The 19,055-nt window shown below is 44.3% G+C and overlaps 1 long non-coding RNA gene across 1 annotated transcript; it reads right to left on the bottom strand.

Moving 5' to 3' along the window:
• Positions 1 to 4,030: 4,030 nt before the first annotated feature.
• On the bottom strand, positions 4,031 to 6,015 carry LOC123446453. The gene is made up of 2 exons (XR_006631357.1): positions 5,179 to 6,015; positions 4,031 to 5,069 (listed from the first exon to the last, which is right to left on the bottom strand). It is a non-coding gene; the product is annotated as an uncharacterized LOC123446453 (long non-coding RNA).
• Between the last annotated feature and the right edge of the window lie 13,040 nt (positions 6,016 to 19,055).

Consider the following 19,055-nt stretch of genomic DNA (forward strand, 5'->3'; position numbering starts at 1 on the left):
AGCTATTGAGTTTATTCACGAGGTTTACCACTCCGAGTGGCTCGCGAATGTGTCCATGGTGCCCAAGAAGAGGAATTCACTCCAAATGTGTAATAACTTCAAGCATGCTAATCGGCCTGCCTAAAAGACCATTTCCCCCTACCTCGCATAGACCAGATTGTAAACTCTACTACTCGATGTGAACGTCTATCATTCCTGGATGTGTACTTCAGGTACCACCAGATCAAAACGCATGAACCCTATGAAATAAAAACGGTCGTCATCACCACCATACGGGTGTTTCTGCTACATCACTATGCTATTCGGTCTCAAAAATGTCTGGCTACTTCCTAGTTTATGATCGAGAAGTGCTTGCAAAAGCAAATCGGTCAGAACAAGGAGGCCTACATGGATGACAGCATGGTCAAGTCCACGAAAGGTTCTGACATCCTGATTGACCTCGCTGAAACCTTCGCGAACATGTGGCACCATAGAATCAAACTCAACCCGACCAAGTGTACCTTCCATGTGCCAGCTGGAAAATTATTCGGTTTCGTCGTTTCCGAAGGAGGCATCGATGATATCCTAGAAAAAATTGGCACAATAGTACAAATGAGACGACCAGAGTGCATACACGAGTGTAGAGGCTTATGGGTTACCTTGCAGCCCTAAGCCATTTCATCTCAAGACTTGCCAAAAAGGCATTGCCTCTTTACTCACTAAGGAAAGAATCTGGCAGGTTCAAGTGGACCAATGAAGCGCAAATCTCACCGTAGAGCGTGAGGAAGCAAGCAAGGCATACAAGGTTCAAAGACCCATCTATTACATCTCAGAAGTCTTGACACCCTCCAAACAAAGGTATCCGCATTACCAAAAGATGGTCCATGGTATCTACGTGACCGCGAAGAAAGTGGTTCATTACTTCCAAGATTACTTGGTCACAGTTATCCGCGATGCTCCATTGTCCGAAATTTTGCACAACAGAGACGCCACTGGCCGAGTGGACAAAGGGGTAATTGAGCTTCTCCCATTGGAGATCAAGTTTGAAGCCAAAAAGCGATCAAGTATCAGGCGCTCGTGGACTTCTTGGTCGAATGGAAACAAGAGCAGCCGGCCCCAATTGTCCCGGGACACTAGAATATGTTCTTCGACGGATCCAAGATGCTCCATGGCTCGGGGCTGGAGTGGTTCTCACTTCCCCCACAGGAGACCGACTACTCCAGATATACTTTGATTCATCTAACAATGAGGTCGAGTACGAGGCCCTCCTCTACGGGCTCCGTATGGGCATCTCACTTGGTATTCGATGTTTGGTGGTCTACGGTGATTCGTATCTCATCGTTAATCAGGTGATCAAGGAGTGGGACATTTGGAGTCTGGCCATGTCCATTTACTACAACATAGTCAGGAAGCTAGAGAAGAATTTCGAAGGTTCAGAGTTGCACCATGTGCCCCTAACCAAGAACCAAGCAGCATACGACTTGGCTAAGACCGGTTCCACTCGACGAGCCGTTTCAAAGGGCGTGTACCTTGAATACTTAAGCGCCCCTTTAGTTAAAGAAGATCCTTTCATAGAGGAGCCCCCACAGATAGTCGGTCCTACTGAGATTGACGTCCGAGTTGTGATCGACCTAGTCCATGAGATATTCATAATTAGTCCCGAATGGACTCAACCTTATCTGGCTTACTTGATCCGGCAAAAATTCCCAGAAGACAAATAGGAAGCCCAATGAATCATTTGGCATTCTAAAGCTTTTGAAATATTGGGGGAAAACTATACAAGAAGCCTGCTACACGAGTCAGTCAAAAATGCATTTCCCGGAGGAAGGAGTGCAAATTTGCACGAGATTCACTCGAGAACCTGTGGCCATCATGCGTTCTCTCGGACACTAGTGTCCAAGGCCTTCCGAGTGGGGTTTTATTGGCCCCGATCCAATGAGGAAGCAAGCGACCTGGTTGATCTACGTCTCAGATGCCACTTCTACAAGAATCAGCCACACATGCCCGCATCCGCACTAAACACACTCCCGCTCACCTGGCCGTTCGTCGTGTGGGGTGTCAACATGGCCGGCCCTCTATGGACCAGGTCGAGTGGATTTACCCACCTGCTAGTAGCAGTGGACAAGTTCATGAAGTGGGTCAAAGAGAAGCCCATCAAAATCCTCGACTCGGCAACTGCCGTCAGCTTCATTCGGCAAATTATCTTCAGATTCAGATTTCCATGCGATATCATCACTGACAATGTGTCCAATTTCGAATCACACGAATTTTGCGAGCTCTACTGCACCGAGGGCACTCGGGTTAATTATAAACCAGAAGAGCGGGCGAATGGTATGATATTACAAGGAATGAAGCCCCGATTTACGAGGGATCTCAAGTACGCCACCGGAGAATGGGTCGAAGAACTGTCGTTCGTCTTGTGGGGCATGCGAACGACTCCGAATCGTTCCACCAGGTGTACCCCTTTCTTCATCGTGCATGGGTCTGAAGCCGTTTTACCGAGTGACATACATCACAACTCAACCCGAGTGGAGCAATACAATGAAGCTGAAGCTGAGGTAGCACGTCGGGTCAGTATGGATCACTTGGAAAAGGAGAGAGAATTGACCCTCATTAGGTCGGCCATGTTGTATCAGCAAGATTTGAGGTGCTACAACTTCCAGAATAAGGCAAAAGAGCCTAGAACCTGGAACGCGGAACTGCTCCGCAAGTTCTATACATAGAACATATATCTTCGTTCTCGTAAGGAATCCGAGTGATTTGATGAATAAAGTGTTTTCTTCCTTCACCTTTTTGTCATATTTCTCACTCTGCTGAAATGAACCTTATTATTACCCCTAGTGGGTGAAATGCCTAAGCTGTGATGTGCTTTCGCCTAAGGTAAAACCTGCCATGAGTGAGGACGTCCTTCATGCTCGGGGGCTTAGCTGCGAACCTGCTTTCGCCTAAGTAAAAAACGGCTCCGAATGAGGGCACAACCCTCACTTGGGTGCCAATATGAATAGGACAATCATTCCTCAGCTGCAAACCTGCTTTTACCAAAGGTAAAACATGCCCTGAGTGAGGACGACCTCCACGCTCGAGGGATTAGTTGCGAACCTACCTTCGCCTAAGTAAAAACGGCTCCGAATTAGGGCATAACTCTCACTCAGGCGCCAAGATGGACAAGACCATCATTAGTTCGTAGGAACTACTTCACTTCTTAGCTGCGGACCTCCTTTTGCCTAAGGAAAAACCCACCCCGAGTGAGAACGCCCTCCATGCTTGGGGGCTTAGCTGCAAACCTGCCTTAATCTAAGTAAACACGTCTCCGAATGAGGGCATAACCCTCACTCGGGCACCAAGTTGGATAGGGCCATCATTAGTTCGCAAGAACTACCTTCACTTCTTAGTTGTGAACCTACTTTCACCTAATCTAAAACTTGCTCCGAGTGGGGACACCCTCCATGCTCGGGGTATTAGCTGGAGAACTACCTTCGCCTAAGTAAAAACGGCTCTGAATGAGGGAATAACCCTCACTCGGGCGCCAAGATGGACATGACCATCATTAGTTCGTCGGAACTGGCTTCACTTCTTAGGTGCGAACCTGCTTTCGCCTAATGTAAAACTTGTCCTGAGTGAGGACGCTCGGGGGCTTAGTTGTGAACCTGTCTTTGCCTAAGTAAAAATGGCTCTGAATGTGGGCATAACCCTCACTCGGGCACCAAGATGGATAGGACCATCATTAGTTCACAGGAACTACCTTCACTTCTTCGCTGCAAACCTACTTTCAGCTAAGGTAAAACCGACCCTGAGTCAGAACTCCCTCCACGCTCGGGCACTTAGCTACGAACCTGTTTTTGCTAAGTAAAATCAGTTACAATTGTGGGCACGCTCCTCACTCGGACGCCAAGATAATCACGACAATCATTGCTCTGAGGGAACAGCCCTCAAGCCTTAGTTGCGGACATGTTTTCTCCTAGGACACAACCTGCCCCGAGTGAGGACGTCCTACACACTCAAAGACTTAGCTGCGAACCTTCTTTCGCCAAAGTAATGACAACTCTGAATGTGTGTGTAACCCCCACTCGGGTGTCAAGATGGACAGGACCATCATTAGTTCAAAGACTCAAATTCGAATGAAAACATAGCAAATGAAATCGCGTTCTGATTTGAAATTAAAGTACGGATAATGAGAGCCCAAGGCTCACTCAAAATTTAAAGGTTACATCAACCACTCTGCATACCGAGGCAAATTAAATTTAATGTCTTTTTCCGAGAATCACTCGGAGAACGAAGGAACCACATCTTCCACAAAGGTGTCCAGGTCGATCACATTACCAATCCGAATGGCAGCCTCCATGAAAATCTCCTTTAAGTCCTCAAACTTGGCGTTCTTCCTATTGGCGACCTTGAGGTTCTTCAGTGTCTCTTCGCCACTCCCTTGTAATGTATACAGACGAGCGAGAGGGCAATGTTTGCTCCAGCTTGGGCTGCTGATTTCTTCCAAGACTGCACTTGGCTAGGAATTTCCTTGGAGAACTCCTCACCATGGGTCACCTCTTGGTCAATCTGCAAGATAGCCGACGGAAGCCACATGAAGCGGACTAACAAGTATTTGATGCAGTCCTCCAGTCGGAGAAGAGCCAGATTCGCGATGTCTTTGAAGAGCCCCCTCTTTGGATTCAGCTCATTCTCGATCTTCTTGGTCTCGTTGTTGATGTCGGCACATAATGCTCAGCACAAATGAAGGACAAAGAACATCATATATCACTCGGCAATTGCAAAGATACTCTAGGAAATTACTCGGATCCGCAACATACCCTTGAGTTTCTTGCTCATATCCTTGCCAAAGTCCTCTACAAACTGCTCCAACTCGATCTTCTTGGTGGTGACCTGCTCAAGCTTCCTCTCTCACTCGGCTTAACGCATCTTCATCTCGGCAAGTTCTTCAATGGACTTCTTCGTGACAATGTCCAAGAGTTGTTTCTCCTCCTCGAACATTTCGACTAATTTGAGCTTGGCGTCGGCCGCCTAGATCTTCTGGTTGGCTTAATTCCACGCAGATGCCAGGTCCTCATCCCTCTTCTCAAGGGCCTCCTTCATAGTAACTAAATAAATAGAAGTTTTCAACCTCTCAGCAAGTCGATCTGCAAATATAACTTCAGTCGTATGGGGAGAGAAATCAAGTCTTAAGACAGTCAAACGAGAAAGATTTACCTTTGAGTGAATGTTTCTCCTACTCCAGGCGCTCACTCCTAGCCCTTTCAGCATCAAGACTGAGGCGTAGATCTTGCACCTCCCACTCCATAGCATCATAGAAGCTCTCGGGACCACATACATTTTGTCAACAACAAAAACAATCCTGCAAAATTCAACAATGGTAACTCGAAGACTACCGCTGACGGATTCAGTCGGTACCAGTCTCGGGGACTACACCGAGTGGGTGCGCTTAGCGCGCCCCCACTGGAAGCGAACACCTAGTGTGTGTGCTTTGTGTAAACCACTCGGGATCAAAAACAAGAAAAATTAATAGGGAAAATTCCCAACCGAAGTCGACATTTACAAAAGAAATTACCCGAACGTTCATCTCAAAGGTTTCACCAGTGACATATGCCTCTTTCAGTCATTTGAGCATCAGCCCCACCTGGTCTAAGGCCTCCTTGCATGCACCTTCTTGATCCTCTAGGATGTGGGGTAGCTGGAAGATGTTGGCCATTTGAGGAGTTGTTGGCGTAATAGACGGACTAGTTCTGAGTGATGCACTAGACGAGGCGGCGCCACGTGGAGGAGTCATTGCCTTGGCAACTAAAGTCCTAGTCACTAGGCTAGGAGTGGTTTCCTACGTCACCACATCCTCAATGGCCGGAGGGCTGAGCGGATCAAGCTCGATCACGTTGTGCGGTCTTGCAAATGTCGAAAGGCTCTCGGGAGTTATTTCAATGTGAAGTATCAAGTCCCGAATGAAACATGACCAAGTTCAAACATTACCTTTGTAGAACACAACGTTGGCGTCAGCTTGACCTTTCTCTAAGGTCTTTGGAACAAGCGAGGTGGTCGAAGTATAGCTCTACACCAAAGTCACAAAGAAGAAAATATTATTCAACCGTCATTCGGGAACTCTGCTCAATAAATCAAGTCATTCGGCGAGAACACTTATGTCGAAGCTACTCACATGTCCACCTTGATGCGTGGGATAACATCCTTCGAGATTTGGAGATCGTGGTCTTGGGCTTCTTGGCGGACTTCTCCGGCGACACCTCACGCTCGTACAATACCCGTTTGGATCTACGGATTGGCGTAGCTGATTCAATTTGCTTTGCAACACTCGTGGTCTTGGCACCCGCAGTACGGACTCCAGGGTCCTCACGAGCCTTGGTGTGAACCTTAGCTGGGACTTCGTTAGATGGGGAGGAATCGACCTCGTCCCCGTGTCCCTCGTCGTCGTCACTCTCCTCGGTGTCCTCTTTGTCATTGTCATCTTCGTCACCTCCCGAGCTTTCCGGACGCTCAGTCACTCGCCACATCGATCAGTGTACGATCAACGCCAGGATAGAACCGACGAATGCCGTAAAGGCCTGTCGAGTGAAGAAAGCAAGTTCATGAACATGGATAGAAATCAATAACAACAAATGTCACTCGGGAAAAATGTACAAGAGATTACTTCATTTGGTGTGTTCATCTCCGAGAAAGAAGGCACCAGCCTGGTGCCCTAGGGTTGTCGTGCACGGGAGTGATGGCTTTAAGCTTGTTCTCCAACTCCTCTGCCCCAATCTCCTCTGGGTGAACAGGGGTTGGATCATTCGGCCCTTCATACCTCCACATGGGGTGGGGCATGGCTTGAAGGGGTTGGATCCTCCACTGAAACAAGACCTACAAAAGGTCCATCCGTTGACACCCTTCCGCAGCAACGCAACCAAAGGGACACGGTCAAAGAATGACATTTGGGGGAAGCTACTCTTCCCTGTGAGTTGTATACCTAATCCCCCTCAAAGCTGCACTACATTCATCCCCCCAGTCGAGAGAGGATATTTCTTTACTGTCATCAGTCAACATGTAAACAGATGTTTGAACAATCCCCAATGCGGGCGGCATCCAAGGAAGTTCTCACCTAAGTACACGAAAGCAGCTAAATACGAGACGACATTGGGGGGAGATGATGAGTTGCACACCAAAGAAGTCGAGGAATGCTCGGAAAAAGAGATGCGGGGGCATGGAGAAACCTCTCTCCCGCTCGTCCTCCAACGGCAGCGTCCAGCTCCCTGTAGCCATGAGCCCCTCGCTCTCCAGCTCTAGCACACCGCCTTTGCTAATGCGGCATGCCATCCAGTCGCCCTGTATCCAGCGCGGCAGAAGTGCTCCGGCATTGGCCTACACTGTCGCACCCCTCATCATGTTGCACGGCGAGGTGGTCGAGGCCTGTGGTGGCGAAAGGAGCAGTGGAGCTTTCGAATGCGACAACGTGGGATGATAGGAGGAAGAAGAGCTCCAGATCTGAGCGTCTAAACGACACCACAAAAAAGGGCTTATAAGAAATAATAACATGCATGCCACAGTCAGGCATCTAAGCGACACCATAGAAAGGGCTTATATGAAACTATAATAAGTATTGAATATCCAGGAGGTAGAACCGTCCTAGGGATATCGAACAATTATAATCATAGGAATTAGTTCACAGTGAAAATAATAGTATGATCATCCACCGTATTTCATGATTAGTCTCACGATTTCTTTAACTTTCTGCGAAGACCGACACTTGATACTAGTCATCCTTGACCGTGGACACGGCTACTCGAATAGTTTTAACTCTATAGAGGGTGTACTCTTTAACCATAGCCCACTGGTTTCAATAGTCATTCGGACTAATCCAGCGTACGGTATCTTGGAAGTAAACTCTTACAACTAGTACACACCCATTTTTCCCCCGCGAAGACCGGCCTCACCCGGGCTACGCTGCCAGGGAAAAACCATAAGACAGGGAGGCTCCAACCTCGACTGGCATGGTATCAAATTTATACCGTGCGCTACAAGGAAATGGCCATTCCCTCTCGGTCCCAGACTGGAAAAACCCATGCCCCCTGATCGGATGTCTCGATTTAGTCGAGGGCCATGGATACCTTCATCCCGACCTCTCTACTTGTTGCGTACCTGGTAAAAGGTTTATGACCTACTAGACTGTATTCCCTTTCAAGAAGACCTGCGGCAACATGAAATGTAAGGTGACACACAGACAAGACACGATCTATGGTCGACTTAGGAGGTTTAATAATATCTTGCAAGGGTTAGTACCACACAATCTTGCTGAAGGAATTTTCTCAGGGTTACTACCATCACACCCAGACATGCTTTCACTGACCTCTCTCGTCCCGCGAGATGTCAGTCCATGGTCTCATTTCCACCACGGCACACCTTACTCGGAGGTTGTCCAGACCAACATAGAATATGAGGCATGAGGCAGTACCCACTCACCACTTGCCTTCCACATAGTTAGCAACAAAAATATCCATAACCTAAAATCACGCAATAAATGCACCACAATAAACATCACACAACTTTATGCAAATCAGAGTTCAAGATGCTTGCCTTTGGAGTTTGAGGAGGGTGATGTGTACCCCAAAATCTTGAAGTAAGTCCCCTCTCTCCAAATCCTATTTTAAAAATATTTGAATTAACACACAAATTCAAAACAACACATAGAAGTTGTTTGAATATTTTTAAAATAAATCTGAAAATAACCTAGATGAAATTTGAGAGAGGTAGCAGAAAGAATCAATTGCTTTGGGGTTATGTTTTAAAAATTATAAGCGGTCAAAGATCAGCCGAACCTCCTGTTTTAAAATAAAATAGAGAAAATGAAATAATTCGGGGTTAATACGTGTAATGAAAACGATAGCGTACTGAATACGCTTCCTAATCCGGAAAGCGTAGAAGCGGGTTGTGCCTCTCGGGGGATATGGCTAGCTCACCGACAGGTGGGGCCCACATGTCGGGTTCTGTCGACGCTCCCCGGTGCTAGGAGGCTTTGTTCTTGGAGCTGAGCACACGGTTTGTTCAGGGGTGAGGACCCCATCCTCTGGAGGCACACGGGCTCCTAGCAGGCTCGGGGGCGCGCGCCCTTTCATCCATGGCGTACAGAGAACTCCGTCGAATATAGCCTCGGCCTACGGCGGCTATGGCGCGAATTAGCATTGGGAAAGGGTTCCAGGGGCTGCAGAGGAGCTAGATGAGGATAGCATGGAGAGGGAGAGGCTCTGGCTAGGTCGAATTCGACCGAGGAGCAATGGCGGACGTGGCGGTCGAAGTTGAGCAGGGAGAGGGCTCCGGCCGAATTGCAGCGAGGAGAGAGAGTTCCAGGTTCCGGGGGGCTACTGAAATACCCAAGGGCTCGGGAGTCCCTTTTATTGCCGTGGTCGAGTAGGTTTGCTGGGGCTTTCAGATAAGCTCGATCGCGTCACACTCTGGCGATGGCTCACGTGCATAGGGGCAGCAGCAAGGCTCAGCAGGGGTGGCAGCAGCTGAAGCATGATAAAGGGGAAGGACAATGGGCATCTGACGCGATGGAGGGACTCAGGCGGCGCAGCCATAGCTGTGGCAGACGCTGTTGACGTTAGCAGGCTGCCAGCGTTGCCAAGGCCGAAGCTTTGCACAACATAGGGGCGGCAACAAACGGTCGGGAGGGGTTTGGTGCATCTGTGCAGCTGACCCGAGGGAAAGGGGCGCGGCGACTCGGACACGCGCGTGCAAAACGTGCGCTCCAGGCACCCTCTGGGCACGCACCGAGGGTGTTCGACACAACGACCTGCACTTTGAAACACTTCCAAAACTGCTTAAACTTAACAGGTTCATGCTATGGGTTAAGGCCAAGGTGATGGACAAGGTTTTAGGGTCACGTGAGCCACTCTAAAATGCTAAGAACTATCATGCCAGATCTGGACATCTAATCTAGGTGTTCGACAAAATGACAAAGGCATCAATTGGGTCTTGCTGCCAACTAAAATTCCCATATTATGGTTTCATTAGGTTCTGGTCAGGATGGCAAGGTTACTTTGGCAAAAAGAAGAACTTGACAATGTAATTGTTTGAGAAAAAAATTCTGGCCAGAAACTTGTGGCTAATATTGCATGCATCTAAAATCCTCCAGCGGGGCTCAACACATGGACTTAAGGTTTTGGTAGGGTGGTATGAAAGCATGAAAAATATCAAGGCAATTAGAGGAAGGAAAAATATGCTTGTAGTACAAAGTACCAAATTGGACCAGAACAAAAAAAGAGTTGTTTTGCTAAATTTTTAAAAAGCACATAGTTGGCTTTTTGCATAAAAGTGAATCCCATGCATCACTGGACATCCCCAAATTTCTATAGAATTTTTGAAAGATTATAACTAGGGTTTGTAGTATAAACTACAAATTGGGCCATAATAGGGAACGAGTTAATGTGCTCAAATTTTTCAAAACACTTGGCCGAGTTTTCACAAAAAATATGATCTAGGGACATCATAGGTCATCTTCAAGTTCTTTTAGAATTTTTAGGAGAAGTTTTCAAAAGTTTGTAGTGCAAAACATGTCCTTAACGGAATTATAAGTCATTTTTGAAGAAATGAAACTTTGGAAAAAATATTAAAAAGAAAATCTCCAATGAATTTGTTAGAAGAAAAGAAATGTTTTGATGCAAGCACTCACGTTCCAACATATTTTTCAAATATATTTACATTGGGAAGAAATTTATAATTACGAAAAAGAAGTGGTTCAAAAATCAATTGAAAACCCAGAAATTCAGATATAAAATAAACATAAGAAAATTAAATATAATATCCCCATTTAATTAAATAAATAATTTAAAATGATCTCAAGCAAGGGCTCAAGCACTAAATGATCTTTAAAATGCCACTTGAAAGGAAAAGTATTTGGAAAGAGGCTTTGAAAAGAGTCATGAAGCAAACTATTTCTCAAAATTTTTGTTCTAGGCAATATCTTCTTCCATAAAAATATTACTAAATTTTTGGGGTGTGACAAGAATTATCTAGGCGTCGGAGAACCTGTTGTTGGTTTGTTTGTCAACAAGCACTGTGGAAGGCTAAAACAAGAAAGTCACATCAACGGCCAGAGGGAATCAAATTTGTACCATTCGGGCCTTCAGGATAACTTTGACATAGCTAACTTATTAGTGCTACAACACCTAAACATGTTAGATCATTTCTTGGCACTGCACAACAAGACCATCTTAAAGAACTACCGTGACCGTGGGTTGCAGAGGACAGAGGCTGAAGTTATTACACAGCAAAACTCCACTTTCTTGAGATGGTTTAAAGAGCGAGTTGTTGCTAATCCCCCGAAAGAAGGTTGTCCAGACGGAAATTTCATATACGTCAACCTCGCGACCTATGAGGCATACGATATCAACGTATATATGTTCTACATGGAGGCCAAAGATATGAATAGTGAATACCAGAACTTACGGATGATGATGGATGATGACCCACAAGTGTAGGGGATCTATTGTAGTCCTTTCTATAAGTAAGAGTGTCGAACCCAACGAGGATCAGAAGGAAATGGAAAGCAATTTTTAGTAAGGTATTCTCTGCAAGCACTGAAATTATCGGTAACACATAGTTTTGTGATAAGGTAATTCGTAATGGGTAGCAAGTTACAAATGTAAAAATGGTGCAGCAAGGTGGACCAATCCTTTTTATAGCAAAGGAAAAGCCTGCACAAATTCTTATATAAAGAAAAGCGCTCCCGAGGACACATGGTAATTTATGTAAAGCTAGTTTTCATCATGCTCATATGATTCGCGTTCGTTACTTTGATACGTGGGTGGACTGCTGCCTTGGTGCTGCCCTTACTTGGACAAAGCTCCCACTTATGATTAACCTCTCTCGCAAGCATCCGCAACTACGAACAAATAATTAATGTAACTCTAACCATAGCATGAAACATCTGGATCCAAATCATCCCCTTACGAAGCAAGGCATAAACTAGCGTTTAAGCTTCTGTCACTCTAGCAACCCATAATCTACTTATTACTTCCCAATGCCTTCCCTAGGCCCAAATAATGCTGAAGTGTCATGTAGTCGGCATTCACATGACACCACTAGAGCAGAGACAACATACATCTTATCAAAATATCGAACGAATACCAAATTCACATGATTACTTATAACAAGACTTATCACATGTGCTCAGGAACAAACGTAAATACTCACAAAGCATATTCATGTTCATAATTAGAGGAGTATTAATAATCATTAAGGATCTGAACATATAATCTTGCACAAAATAAACCAACTAGGATCAACTAGAAGGAGTAATCAACACTACTAGCAACCCACATGTACCAATCTGAGGTTTGAGACAAAGATCGCATACAAGAGAGATGAAATAGGGTTTGGAGAGGAGATGGTGCTGATGAAGATGTTGATGGAGATTGACCCCCTCTCAATGAGAGGATCATTGGTAATGACGATGGCTTTGATTCCCCCCCCCCTGAGAGGGAAGATTCCCCGGCGGAATAGCTCCGCTGGAGTTCTATATTGGATTCGTCGAAGTTCCGCCTCGTGACGGCGGCGCCTCGTCCCGAAAGCTCTGATATGATTTTTTCCATGTCAAAACCCTTCATATAGGCGAAGATGGGCACCGTAGGCCTGCCTGGGGGCTCACAAGCCTGCAGGGTGCAGCCAGGGTGGTAGGCCGCGCCCCCTGGCTTGTGACCTCCTGGTGTGTCCCTTCTGGTATTTGTTTCGACTAGTATTTTTTATATATACCAAAGAAATTCTCCGTAACTTTTCAGGACTTTTGGTGCTGTGCAAAATAGGCCTCTCAGATTTTTCTCCTCTTCCGGTCGAGAATTCCAGCTGTCGGCATTCTCCGTCTTCGTGTAAACCTTGTAAAATAAGATAGGAAAGGCATAAGTATTGTACCATAATGTGTATTAGCTACGAATAATCTAATAAATATTGATATAAAATCATGATGCAAAATGGATGTATCAACTCCCCCAAGCTTAAGACCTCGCTTGTCCTCAAGCGAAAGCCGAGATCGATGAATATGCCCACATGTTTCAAGATAGAGGCATCGATAAAATAAAATACGGACATGAAAGCATCATGGTTATCTTTAGAACAACAACACATATTGACATAGAGTATCCTATGCTAGACTAATAATTCATTCACAAGGTAAAATATGAATGAGGAACTCTATTGAGAACTAACAAACTATGATTTCAGTCATTCAAGCAACTTCAATTTATCGCAACGTAGGAAAGAGTCAATATAAGAGCTTGTAAAGAAAATCCACATACTCAATCATGTTATGGTCTTTCATAATTACTAACACTCAAGCGGTACCTATGAGGTCAAAGCTTCAATCGAATGCAGAGAAAGATAGGGGCTTATAATTTTGCCTCCCAACTAGTTACCTCAAGGGTAATGTCAACAATAATAACTCATGATCACCCACATCCGAGTGGATATACTTCTCTAGATCATTCCCGAACACATGACGCTTGCCAAAAGATATAGGTGAAATAAAGGAAATGGTGCAGATCACCACGACTCTTACATAAAGTTAAGTACTAGAAAGTAAATGTAACATATAGGACCTTCGCAGAGGGAAGCAGAGGTCGTCATGCGCTTTTGTATTTGGATGTGCAATCCCTTAATGCAAAAGAACGTCACTTTATATTGCCCCGTGTGTTAAAGATATTTATTATGCAGTTTGTGCTTTTATTTCTTCTATATCCTCGCACTAATAAATCACACATATTTAAATAGCAATTTTTATTGCTTGCACTGATGACAACTTACTTGAAGGATCTTACTCAATCGATAGGTAGGTATGATGGACTGTCAAGGCAAAACTGGGTTAAAGGTTTTTTATACACAAGTAGTATCTCTACTTGGTGCAGAAGTTTTTGGCTAATATGAGGTGGAAGCAAGCGACACATGTTGAAGGATCTATAACCATATAACTTCTATTCGGAAATAAGCAAACATAACTCATTATGTTGTCTTCCTTGTCAAACATCAACATCTTAACATATAATATTTTAATGAGTGCTCACAATCATAAAAGATGTCTAAGATAATATATTTATATGTGAACCTATCTTTCTTTATTACTTCCTTATAATTGCAATAGTGACCAATAGCTTTGTTTGTCAACTCACAACAAATTTCAATCGACATACTTTTTCTATGTGAAGTCATCACTCCCCATAATATCATTATGTATGCTCTTTTGATTTTATTCTATACTTCTTTCTATTTCTTTTTCTCAAGATCATACAAGCAAGCAAAGCCCTCTACTAAAAACTACTCTTTATTATATAACTCTTGGATTTTCTTACATAGGGGGAACATAAAAAAATCAACACTATATCACGCTAAAACTTTATTTTACTATATCAAGATATAACTAAAAGGATCGAGTGAAGAAAAACGAATAAAGTAAAAAGGTGTGATGGTGTACGATACCTGGGCACCTCCCCCAAGCTTGGCACTAGACAAGGGGAGTGCCCATACTCGTGTGTTTAGTTGTCTTTCTTCGGAGGTGGTGATGTTGGAGTTGTTGGTGAGGTTGCAGGTTTGCCCTCCATCTTCCAAGGCATGGGATCACCACCGCAAAAAGATGAACTAGTCTCCGGGATCCTCAAGCCTGCAGCTAAACTCATTTTCTTAAATCTGTACTCATACTCATAGTTTTGGTTTTGCAGGTCATAGATCTGGACTTGGAGGTGCTTGATTTTCTTGTAAATCTTGAAGACGTGATCCCAGAGGTCCTTGTCGTCTATCTTGTGTTTATGGGTAAACTTTGCGATCTTCGGATGATTGGCATGAAGTCCTCGTTCCACCATCCCTTGGCACTTGAAGACTTGTTGCTCCATTGCTTCGAGCCTTGTTTCCACGTTTCCGGTCGTCTTTGTCACCTCAGCAACACGGATGTGCATCACCCCCTCATGCATCTCAATGGTTTGAGGGTGTTGCAGCACCTCCGCAAGGTAGGGGATGATGACCCTCTCAAAGAACTTGTCCTTCAGAGTACTTGAAGACGTCATGTTGATCTAAATCTGTTACAGAAACACCTCAAAAACAAAATAGGGGATATTGTCGTGATACGAAGGTCAACATTTTTGGGAGATTATATAATGAATTTTTACCGACCGAAGGAGTATTCCTCAAGAAAACGGAGTCTGGAGGGTGCATGGGGTGGCCACAAGCCTGTAGGGCGCGTCTAGAAGGGTAGCCCGCGCCCTCCTGGCTTGTCGCCTCCTTGTGCACTCTTCGGATTGCTTTAAATTTTCCTAATTTTTTAAATATTCCAATACTGATAAAAATTACGATTAAAAGTTTTGGAGTCGGTTTGCTTACCGTAACACATACCTATTGCTTTTTAGAGCCGGAAACGTTTTGGTAGGTCTCCCTAATATACTCCTTCGGAGTTATGGTATTGATAATATTGGTTTCAACATTTATGGGAGTACCCGAGATATAATGTTTAATTCTTTGCCGATTCACCACCTTCGGATTTGTGCCATCGGCGTTGTTGATCTTGATGGCACCGGAACGATATACTTCCTCGATAATGTATGGCCCTTCCCATTTAGAGAGATGTTTTCCTGCAAAAAATCTTAAACGAGAGTTGTATAGCAAGACATGATCACCTACATTGAATTCACGCTTTTGTATCCTTCTATCCTGTCATCTCTTAACCTTTTCTTTAAACAACCTAGCATTTTCATAGGGTTGGGTTCTCCATTCATCAAGCGAGCTAATGTCAAATAACCTCTTCTCACCAGTAAGTTTGAAACAATAGTTAAGCTCTTTAATTGCCCAATAAGCTTTATGTTCTAGCTCTAGAGGTAAATGACATGCTTTACCATAAACCATTTTCTATGGAGACATACCAATAGGGTTTTTGTAATTTGTTCTATAAGCCCATAATGCGTTGTCAAGTTTCTTAGACCAATTCCTTCTAGATCTATTAATGGTCTTTTGGAAGATCAATTTAATTTCGTTGTTGCCCAATTCTACTTTCCCACTAGACTAAGGATGATAAGGAGATGCAATTCTATAATTAACATCATATCTAGAAAGTAATAAATGGTGAACCACCATGTGTCATTAAACATCTAGGGACTCCAAATCTAGGGGAAATTACCTCTTTTAGCATTTTAATAGAAGTCTTATGATCAACACTACTAGTTGGAATAGCTTCTACCCAATTAGTAACATAATCAACAGCAACTAGAATATGAGTATACCCGTTGGACTTTGGAAAAGGTCCCATATAATCAAAACCCCAAACATCAATTGGTTCAATAACTAGAGAGTAATTCATAGGCATTTCCTGACGTCTACTGATTACCCACAAGTGTAGGGGATCTGTCGTGGCCTTTTCGATAAGTAAGAGTGTCGAACCAAACGAGGATCAGAAGGTACTGACAAGCTATCTTGAGCAAGGAATAACTGCAAGTACTGGAAGGTAACTTTTTATGAGTTTTCTGGTATAAGAAACAAGGAAATAAATACAGGGAAAGTAAATGGTGCTCAGGTTCAGCAAGTGGCCCAATTCTTTTGAACACAAAGGATAAGCCAAGGGACTAAACTTATAAAGACAAAGGCGTTCCTAAGGACATACGGGAGAGATAGTCAAGTGATTTCGCCATATTCCGTCTAGTACTATGTTTTCTATTGATAAGTGTTATGTGGATGAATCTTAACTAGTGCATCGTCTAGGCTAAGACAAGTCCATTCTTATGATTAAAATCCTTGCAAGCATCCGCAAATACAAGAGAGAAATTAAGCAAAGCCTAACCATAGCAATAAGCTTTAGGATCCAACACTTCCTCGTAAAAAAGCATGCGAATTGGGGTTCAGGTTTCTCTCACTAGGACAACCCACCATAAGCATTCTTTATTCACGATGCATTCTCCTAGGCCCTTAAAAAGGAGAAGTGTTATGTACTCGATGTTCACATAACATGTCACGCCCAAGATGCGACCATATCCTCAATTTGGCACGAGGGCCTCGTCAGGGATAGAAGCGCATCTCATCGTTTTGCAAGAATGGATATCGTTACAAGTACATGTACTGAAAAGAAGAGTTATATTTTAGAATTGGCTTACACTCCCCACAAGCTACATCAGAGTCACAGCAGTACAATACTTAATCATCATGAAGAAGAGCAGGCTCTGACTACGGACGAAAAACAAACGAGAAAAGAAGAACGACGTCCATCCTTGCTATCCCAGGCTGCCGGCCGGGAACCCATCCTAGATCGATGATGTAGAAGAAGAAGAAGCAAATCCAAATGAACAATCAACGCGCTCGCGTCAAGTAATCTTTACCTGTACCTGCAACTGGTGTTGTAGTAATCTGTGAGCCACACGGGACTCAGCAATCTCATTTCCAAAGGTATCAAGACTAGCAAAGCTTAATAGGTGAGGTAAGGTTAAGTGGTGAGGTTGCCGCAGCAGCTAAGCATATATATATGGTGGCTAACTTACGAGTACAAGAAATAAGAGGGGGAAAGAACTACGCATAACGGATGTGAACTACTGATGATCAAATGAATGATCCTGAACACCGACCTACGTCAGACATAACCCCACCGTGTCCTCGACCGGAGAAGGAACTCACGAACGAGACAGTCACGGTTACGGACACAGTTGGTATGTTTTAATTAAGTTAACTTCAAGTTATCTAGAACCAGTGTTAAACAAAGCTTCCACGTTGCCACATAACCGCGGGCACGGCTTTCTGAAAAGATTTAACCCTCCAGGGGTGCTCCAACTAGTCCATTACAAATTACCACAAGCCGCATAGAAATCCTCAATCACAAAGCTCGCGATCTCGTCGGATTCCTTAGTGGAAAACCTCAACTCTGAGATTACCCAAAGCATCACCGGAATCCCGATGCACAAGATATTTCATCAAAGGTAAAACTAATCCAGCAAGGCCGCCCGACGTGTCGACGATCCCGATAGGAGCCGCGTATCTCGTTCTCAGGACATGACATATGAGCTAGACGTCGGGATCGCTAAACCTCTGGGTGACTAGAGGGGCGCCGGACATCGCTCAGATGGGACCAACACTCATGCGGAGCACTGGCCCGGGGGTTGATTAATTATCCTCGGGGTCCGGAAAGTCCCTATGCAATTTTATTAGGTTATTAGGAAAATGTAGTACCAAAGTTGGGCCTTGCCAGACCAGCTTTAATCTAAAAGGAATTATCAAGGGGGTCCCCATAACAACCCCGATTGTGTTAGGAGCGCTCAATTATGGAACATAACACCGGTAGTCGAAACTAAGGGGGCAAAGGTGGAACAAAACACCAGGCTAGAAAGGCCGAGCCTTCCACCTTTTACCAAGTATATAGGTGCATTAAATTAAATAACATTTAATATGGTGATATAACAAGGAACCCATGTTATCACAGGGAAGCATCTGCACCAGCAACTAGCAACGCTAACAACATGGTTAAGCAAGCAGTAACATAGCCAATCAGTGGTTTGCGAGGTTGTGAACAGTTGAAGGTTTCATGGCATTGTTGAGAGGCTGATATTTAACATGTGGTAGGCAACGAGACATAATCGATAGAAGCGATAAAACTAGCATCGCAATGATAGTAACGGTATCTGGGGAAATGGTCATCTTGCCTGAGATCCCGCTTTGAAGAAGAATGACTCCGTGAAGCAGACGAACCGGCGTAGTCAAACGGGTCCTCACAATCCGACACGCTTGCGGAACTCTATCGAAACGAAGCAAATCGGAAACCCAATTCAACACACGATATACACCACACGATGCACAACACATATGATGCATGAGGAGCTGAATACATGCAAGCCACGACATGGAAAATCACACAAACAAACACTACATATTAACTGAAGTTCAATATGCAACGAGTTGCATATTGACAAAACTCCACGTTAGTTATTTAGTTCTATACCGATTAGGTACACGGCAATATTAAATGTGTCTACACATGGCAAGAGGTGAAGCGTAATTAAACTGCCTATCTAGGCATTTTAAAAGAGGTCGGAAATGACATATAGCATCTCCGAAACGACCTCACATGTTAATTTACAATTTTT

The sequence above is a fragment of the Hordeum vulgare genome, chromosome 4H (genome assembly GCF_904849725.1).
Source record: "Hordeum vulgare subsp. vulgare chromosome 4H, MorexV3_pseudomolecules_assembly, whole genome shotgun sequence".
Classification (NCBI taxonomy): Eukaryota; Viridiplantae; Streptophyta; class Magnoliopsida; order Poales; family Poaceae; genus Hordeum; species Hordeum vulgare.